The sequence below is a fragment of the Acomys russatus genome, chromosome 2 (genome assembly GCF_903995435.1).
Source record: "Acomys russatus chromosome 2, mAcoRus1.1, whole genome shotgun sequence".
Classification (NCBI taxonomy): Eukaryota; Metazoa; Chordata; class Mammalia; order Rodentia; family Muridae; genus Acomys; species Acomys russatus.
This window is the reverse complement of record NC_067138.1, coordinates 75246344-75254789: the sequence shown is the minus strand read 5'-3', so window position 1 is coordinate 75254789 and position 8446 is coordinate 75246344. Positions and strand designations below refer to the sequence as shown.

Below are 8446 nucleotides of genomic sequence, written 5' to 3'. Positions count from 1 at the left end.
AGAGTAGACTCCATTAGCCCTCTGCTCTAGGCCTGGGGCACTCTGGACTAGTTCTGATCTCACTCGTGGCCAAGCACAACTTATTTACAATAACCAATTATCTTTCTCCCTGTCTCACCCTAAGAAAACAAGCATCAAATCAAAACAAAATAAAATAACAAAAACAAAACTATTGGTGTATATAACCATTGTGTTGCATTTTTGTTTGTCTTACTTTATTTTATTTTTTCTTGGAACCAGAGGAATAATTATTAATTATTAATTTAATCCCTCTTTCTTAAAGATTTTTCTTCTCTCCTAGCTTCTTTCTACATAGAATATTCATAAATGATTTTCATGGTTAGTATAGGTTCATAGCCTATAATCCTAAGAAAATATCATTTTGGGAGTAGTTTTATTAGTTCATGAAGAGAAGGTTGTTGCACTAAAGATACATTTACCAACTGACAGGGGAAGACTGTGACAAAAAATAAACACACATATACTGCCACTCAACAATTTAGAAAACTGGCATATTATAAATGTTCTCTAATGTATATACACATAATAAATATAAATCTACCTTTTTTCTGAACAATGCATTTTTGTATAACTAGGGCAAGCATTCTTATTTAATTAAATTTGCAGTTGGAGAAGCCATGACTTCAAAAGAATCTAATGAAATTTTACAACATACCACTGTCAGTAATTTTGAAATTCATAACTCACATCCAGTACTACCAACTACAGATTTTGTGCACTAACTTTAAGAACTAAGATTCATCCCGGGACTTAAAACAGAAATATTTTCTCTTTAGCAGCAACCATTTGTTGGGCAACATTTTCTGGTACACAAATAATATTTGAAAGTTTATTTAGAATCATATCTGCCAGACTATACAGAAGGGACCTTGCCCCTACTTATCAGAAATGCACTATCCTGGAAGACTGTAATGTAACGGTTGGCATTAGCTTTTTAATATTTCCACTGCCTTGAACTTCTTTCCCAAAAAGAACACTGAGCTATTTGGAAAAAACTACAACCTTTCCTATGTATCTTTCCATTTAAGATCAATAATCTGTTCCAAGAGTTCAGCCGTAGACACATTTGACTGCTAAGGAAATATTCTTGGTCTAGTATTTGAGATGATCATTTAAGAGATAAAGAGTGAAATTAAATCTTGAAAAGGAATACTGCAGAATGGCATTGAGTGTCCATAGTTCTTAAAAAACAGAGCTTCAAGAAAAACTGCACATTGGAACTCCTCATATTCTGTTGTAGAACCATGTATTATGTCTCCTGGTGAAAGGGCCTAAGACGCAGGGTGGCTCTTAGGTTATATAAATAAAAACGTCAAAACGTTTAAATATCCCAAAGCTTAGGCTTAGCTGGTCATACGCTCAACTAGCTCATCTAAGACAATCCCACCAACTAGCCCTATCCAGCCTCATGGTTAGCTATACTTGCCAGGCCTCTAGTCACATCCATCCCCTCTCATGTCTCCTGAAGAAAGGCCTTCTTCTTCTTCCCAGCGTTCCTTTCTTATTACCAGGAAGTCCTGCCTTCCATTCTTTCTCTGCCCAAATACTGGCTGTCAGAAACTTTTTTAGCCAATTGGGGACTATTTAAAAGATAAGATTCACACAATGTCTTCTGGAATGTATGAGAATCTGCCCATGGGACAACAAGGATGCTGGAGAGAGCTGGGGTGGATGGCAACCAACAGGTGAGCACATTGTGGCTCCAGATTAATCCAAACATATACAGAAAAGCAGACTGAGGAAACTCACCATGTCTAAACCCACATGGAGACAAACTCTATTGACATATTAAGTAGCCATTTAATACAGTGGTGGAAAGTTTCTTCAATGGAAAAAGTGAAAAGTATACAAAATTGTTCAAGATGTGGAAAGATAAGCTTTGTGTTATCCAACTCAAGTCTATTTTCCTAATCATCATTATGTCACTTTTCCTCAGTAAAACAACAGAATGTTAACACCAGACAGGATACTGATAAGAGACCAATGAATCAACCTCACTCAAGTCTGACTACTACTGACTGATGCAAATCCTTGGACATGACCCGACTACCTTCAATGTGACCTGGTAGTATAAGTTGATACAAATGCTTCCAGCTATAAGTTACCTTGGGTTGTAATGTAATAGATGTAATAGAGTACACACACACACACACACAAACCACTCATACACACACACTCAAGAAAACACATAAACATACACACACACACATATAAACATATATATCCTGTAAATTTTACAATAGTCTTTCTTTTAAATAATGGTACCATAATATGTCTTTTTTTTACCCTTACTTAGAATAACTTGTCTATTTTTCAGAATTATAAAGAAGATATAAAAATATGTATCTATGCAGTTACTCAAATCACTATGGTAAATTAAATAAAATGCTATCAATTTTTATTAATACATATTAAAATAAAGTTATTTTATAATACATGTGGCATTTGTCTGAGCCCCATGGGTTCAAAATACAGAAAATACAGACATTTCCTTCAAAGAGTTTAACATCTTAAATGAGTTTTGACCTTTATAAATAAAGTATAAGCAAGTCCTAAAGTAGTACTATAGCCATCCAGCTGAAGGTGTGAATAATGAGTTTCTTTGTATTAGCAGCATTAAGGATATCTAATATTCACAGAAGTCTAAATGACTCTTAAAGCCACAGTATCCACCATCTCATTTGATTCTGAAAGTATTTAGTCAAAATCAAAGTCTTGCTGCTGACAACTGCTAGGAAAAGTAAGGCTCCAAGAGCAGAGTGACTTCCATAGGTTTGAGAACTCACACAAAGCATTAGATGGTTCTCATTGATGGAGGCTGGCTTCAGATTTAGGGCTCATTTTACCTGAGATCAAAGCATCTGGCATAGAATGTTGTACTAATATATCACATTTACCTTATTTACTTTTACTAAAGCAACTAATTTAACTAGTTTATGAAGAATACTTACTATATGGCAAGGAAAGTGATGGGTTCTGGGATATAAAAGTGAATAAACTCCAAAAGAAAATTGTATTTAGGGGATTAAACATTGAAAGCATAAATAAAAACTCAACTACAGAGAAAAGAATATTAAAAAGATTTCCACCCTTCATTTAGTTAGTTTTCCAACTCCATATTTCCATAAATATTAAATTGAGGACATTCTACTTTCTTAAAAACACGATAGCATTTCCCAATCCATTACACATTTTTGTCTAAATATATTAATAACAAACTCTCATGTTCAGACATAGAAATATAATCACAGCATATTAGATCTCCAAGCAGCATTTAAGCATGACAAAATAGAAACATTTTTTTTCAATGAATGAACAAAAATACCCTGTGGTTCAAAGTGGAATACTTTCTTTTTCTTTTTTTTTTTTATTAATTTATTCTTGTTACATCTCAATGTTTATCCCATCCCTTGTATCCTCCCATTCCTCCCCCCCCCGCCATTTTCCCATTATTCCCCTCCCCTATGACTGTTCCTGAGGGGGATTACCTCCCCCTATATATTCTCATAGGGTATCAAGTCTCTTCTTGGCTACCTGCTGTCCTTCCTCTGAGTGCCACCAGGTCTCCCCCTCCAGGGGACATGGTCAAATGTGAGGCACCATAGTACGTGAGAAAGTCATATCACACTCTCCACTCAACTGTGGAGAATATTCTGACCATTGGCTAGATCTGGGAAGGGGTTTAAAGTTTACCTCCTATGGTACATATACACTATGGAATACTACTCAGCTATTAAAAACAAGGAATTCCCGAAATTTGTGGATAAATGGATTGAGCTAGAAATGATCATAATGAGTGAGTTAACCCAGAAGCAGAAAGAATAAAATGGTATATACTCACTTATATCTGCATACTAGCCCAAGGGGCATGTCCCACGAAAGCCTTCACTTACCAGGAAACTGGGACAGAGGGGAAGGCATCCTATTGGGACTCTAAATGAGAGACGCATGGGAGAATAGCAAAATAAAAGGATACAGAGGGTCCTAGAAATCTACAAGTAGAACAATATGATAGGCAGATTTGGGCCCAGGGGTCCCGCTCAAACTAAGGTGGAATACTTTCTATTTCACCTCTACCTTGAGACTTTAATGTTAGAATAGACAAATATAATTAAATTTGAGAAGATCCATGTTTCCTTCCTCTGTGTGTTTGTGTGTGTGTGTGTGTGTGTGTGTGTGTGTGTGTGTGTGTGTGTGTGTGTAGTATGCAAAGGAAAAAAAAGTGGCCAGTATTATTTAAAACTTTTAAATGATAATCATGTCTTAACTTATTAAAACAAACACATTAGTGGCATGCAATACGCAGCCTGCTGTATCTATCAGTCATTTTTTATGTTAAATGATTGTGTATACTTCTATCATAAAATGGCATAGATAAATATTTTATCAAGACAAATGATTTAGTAGTATGATATTGTACTATACATAGTGTTGGTTTCTAAAGCTAATAAAATAATTTCCACTTGTTCTAAATTATTTCCTAGTTATAATATATGCAGGTTTAACACTTCTCTACTCTTTACTTCCTGCCTGTGCCATCTTGAGTAGTTCAGTTGTAAGCTCCATTTCATCAGTAAAAATAGGTAATAATGTCTTTTTTAGAAATTAAATAGTGAAGAACATTTAAGATAACCTGTCAAGTATTTCACATGTTTCATTGCATATAGAAGCTACATTCCTATTTTTTCTAATAATAGTTGATGATTCTTATCTATTTTATGAGAAAGAAAAAGAAAACAAGCCTCTGGGTGCTCTTGTGACAGAATATCGACGTTTGGTTGGCCTCTGGTCATACCTGTAAGGAATCATTTTGATTAGATTAATGTGGCATGAAGATCCACTGTAATAGTGGTAACACTATATCTTATGCTTGATTGCAGGACTGCACAAAAAGAAGAACACTAACAGAAAACAATCACTCATTATTTTTATGTTCCTTGGCAGAGGAGTCAACCTGACCAACTGATTTAAGATCTGTCATTAAGACTCCCTGTCTATGAAAGACTGTACCCTTGGACTGTGATACAATATAAACCCTTTTGCTCTTATATTGACTTTATCACAACAAGAAACATAACTAGTAGAATCCTTATTAATAAATATGAATTTCTGTAAAATGAATCATTATATCATAATGATATTGGATAGAATAGTACCTATGCATATCAGTATCAATCCAACTGTCTGAATATTACTTTGTACAGAAATAAAATATTGACAGATGTAACTAGTTTGCCGGGATTCATGTTACATAAATATATAGTGTAGTCCAATGATTGGTGCTTTCATAAGAAGTCAAGAAAATAAAAATGCAAAGAGGCATTCCTACAGAGAAAACCAGAGATACTACCATAGAGAAATATGTCTATGAGCCACGGTATGCTAGCAACCATCAGAAACTAAAAGAATCAAAGAAATATTTACTAGAATTTAGAAAGAGTATAGCTCACAAACTACTTAAATAACTTTGGCTTTTAGATTTATGCTGTTTTACTTAACTGGTACATAAAGGGCCAATGTAGAAGGAAGGGCCTTGCACCCTTCTGGCTCAGGTATAACCTTGAGGGTCAATTATGTGTTGGCATGTATTATCTGAATTTGCTGATGTGTAATAACACTTTAGCTCTAGAATTAAGCTGAGACCTTGAGGGAAAAAAAGATTTCTGGTGTTTTAAGCTACCATTAAATGATTATACTGGTATGAATTTCTGGCTATTTTAATTGATTTAAGTATGTTTTTCATATTAAGGTGATTACCTGCTTTAAATAACATCCCAGACATGTTTGTGATGATACCAAAAGTTTCTTTGTGCATATTTATGATATTGTCCTCTACAGTTAGATTTTACTCTAAGACAACAGTTAAAATTATACTTTCTCATTGACACATTTGAGCTTAATAATGGTTGATAGATTTATTATTATTATTAGTCATTGGACCATTTGTTTGTTTGTTTATTTGTTTTTTCATTTGAAATAGGCTCTCATTATGAAACACAGAAAGTCTAGGAAGTGATTATTGTAGTTTACACTATGCATGAACTTAAGACTATCCTTTTGTAGCCTCCTGGGACTGATATCATCACCCTCACTTAGCTCACACTTTATTGTGATGACAAAAGAGAGTTCCATGTATAGAGCAAAAATGAAAATATTTTAATGATCAACAACTATTTTCATCCCAGAAAACCCCATCCTGTTCTGTTCTTACATGCAGAAGCTTGATGGGTATTATACACAAAAACAGCACTACAGCAAACACAAGCAAAGTAGATGAACAAGCAAAGATAGATGAACAGCTGTGTTCTTGGGCAAGAACATAATCTGACGGCTGTTTCTTTCTCTATCCCCTCCATTCCTTTCTTTTCTCTTTGCCTCTCTCCCAGATATCTTTTTAATTTTCCATGTAATTCTTCCCTCTGCTTTCTTCTTTTCTTTCCCTTCTTTCCTCCTACCTTTCTTTTCCGTCTCTCCTCCTTGCCTATTTACTTTTTTTTCTGTTACATTCTTTCCTTCATTTAAATCTAAAATGGATATCAAGAAATCTAAAACTTCCCTTCTCTACATTCTGCTTTTCATCTAAATCTAAAACTGCACCCTGGGACAAATAAACTCAGCCAAACACACCAGATGTACAATTGGGAAAAAAGGTTTCATGTCAACTATGCAATGAGTGAACATTTTGGAGGAGATGTTAATTTCAGATGGTAGCTTTACTGTTTTTTAATTTACTTCACAAACTCTTGAGGACATCCTAAGTTCCTTTGTGAATTTGGTGTGGACAAAATTGTGCATAAGGGGGAGCAGCCATATTCCCATAGAAATTACATGCTAGCTTCGAAAAGTCAATTATACAAAAGCATAGAGCAAGAAAAGCTATCTTATACTCTAAGATAGAGAACATTCTTTCAAGGACATGGCATTAAATCCTGTATAAAATATAAATGTGAGTAACCCAGACACATGCTTAGATAAAAAACTACATGCTGCAGAAAGGAGGCTGGTCTTTTCCAAGGACTAAGGAAAAGCTCTCATATAGGTTATCAAGTTCCCAGTTTTCAATTCCAAGGAGATTTGTGTAGGAAAGGGCAACATATTTGGGTGCTTTGTAATTAGAGCTCTAAGATCCTTGACAGGGATTAGGAGGTATGGCCCTACTGTGGTAGGTATGGACTTACTGGAGGAAGTGTGTCACTGCAAATGGGCTTTTGGGTTTTAAAAGCCCAAGCAAGACCCACTGTCTCTTTCTTTAACTGCGGCCTACAAATCTGGATATAGAACTCTCAGCTACCTCCCTAATACAATGTCTGTCTGCATGCTACATGCTTCTCACCATGAGGATAGTGGACTAAACCTCTGAACTGTAAGCACCCTCAAATGTTTTCCTTTATCAGAGTTGCTGTGCTCATGGTCTCTCTTCATAGAAATAAAGCATTGATTAAGACAAATTCTAAACAGATATCCAAATGAGCAGTACTAAATGGGCTCAGCAGGTTGTGTGTGTGTGTGTGTGTGTGTGTGTGTGTGTGTGTGTAAAACTAGTAATTAAAGAACAGGTCATGAATTTGATTGACATGATTTAGGTAGACACTGAATGTGAGGGCAAATGATTTGAATATGTTATATTTAGCAAATTTTGAGAAAATATATTGAAATATTAAAGTGTACTTAAAGCAAGAGAATAAAGAATACTTGAAGCAATAAGTAGAACAAGCATAATGTGTGAAAGACTTGTTACTAGGAAGAGTTACAATCAAAATTTGAATAAGAAATTAAGATAGGTAGGCAGGGATGGTACAAGATGTTAGTGGAAAAGGATCTTCATGTAACTATGCTTAGGGGCTGTGAGAAAATACACTCCCTGTCTAGCATGCGGTGACTGGCTTATAACTCAGCCTTCACAGATCAGTAGTGACAACATGCTTGAAGTTGGCTATATTGTTCTAGTTTACCAAATTAATAACAATAGAGAGGGAATGGGATAAAAGTGGCAAAAATATGCAAGAATCTTTTTACCTCCATCATTCATAAGTGAAGTAATATAGCTCTTCAAATCTTGTTTCAGATACAATATTTGCATTGATGACAGACCTGACAGAGATTCATGTGTAAGAGACATTAATAAATAATTGACTTTTAAATTTTGAAACAGAAATACAAAGAACAACAAATGAGTAAGATATTCTATGTCCCACATGTCAATTGTGTTGTCACTGTGGAGCTGGTGCAGACTTCCCCAGTGCTGTGAAGCTTCAACAGAGATCCTCTTTCTGACAATTGGTGATTGGCAGAAGAACCAGGGGAGAAAGCACAGGTTCCCCAAAGACATCCTTCCTATCCAAACACTTGCCATTATGGTTAGTTGAATGAGATCAGAGAGACCAGGAACAACTTGGTATTCAGATTCTTTTGAAGTTCATATCCA

The 8446-nt window shown here is 35.2% G+C and overlaps 1 non-coding gene across 1 annotated transcript; it reads left to right on the top strand.

Moving 5' to 3' along the window:
* Positions 1-5586: 5586 nt before the first annotated feature.
* LOC127207570 (small nucleolar RNA SNORD45) lies at positions 5587-5667 on the top strand. The gene has a single exon (XR_007832932.1). It is a non-coding gene; the product is annotated as a small nucleolar RNA SNORD45 (small nucleolar RNA).
* The last annotated feature ends 2779 nt before the right edge of the window (positions 5668-8446 follow it).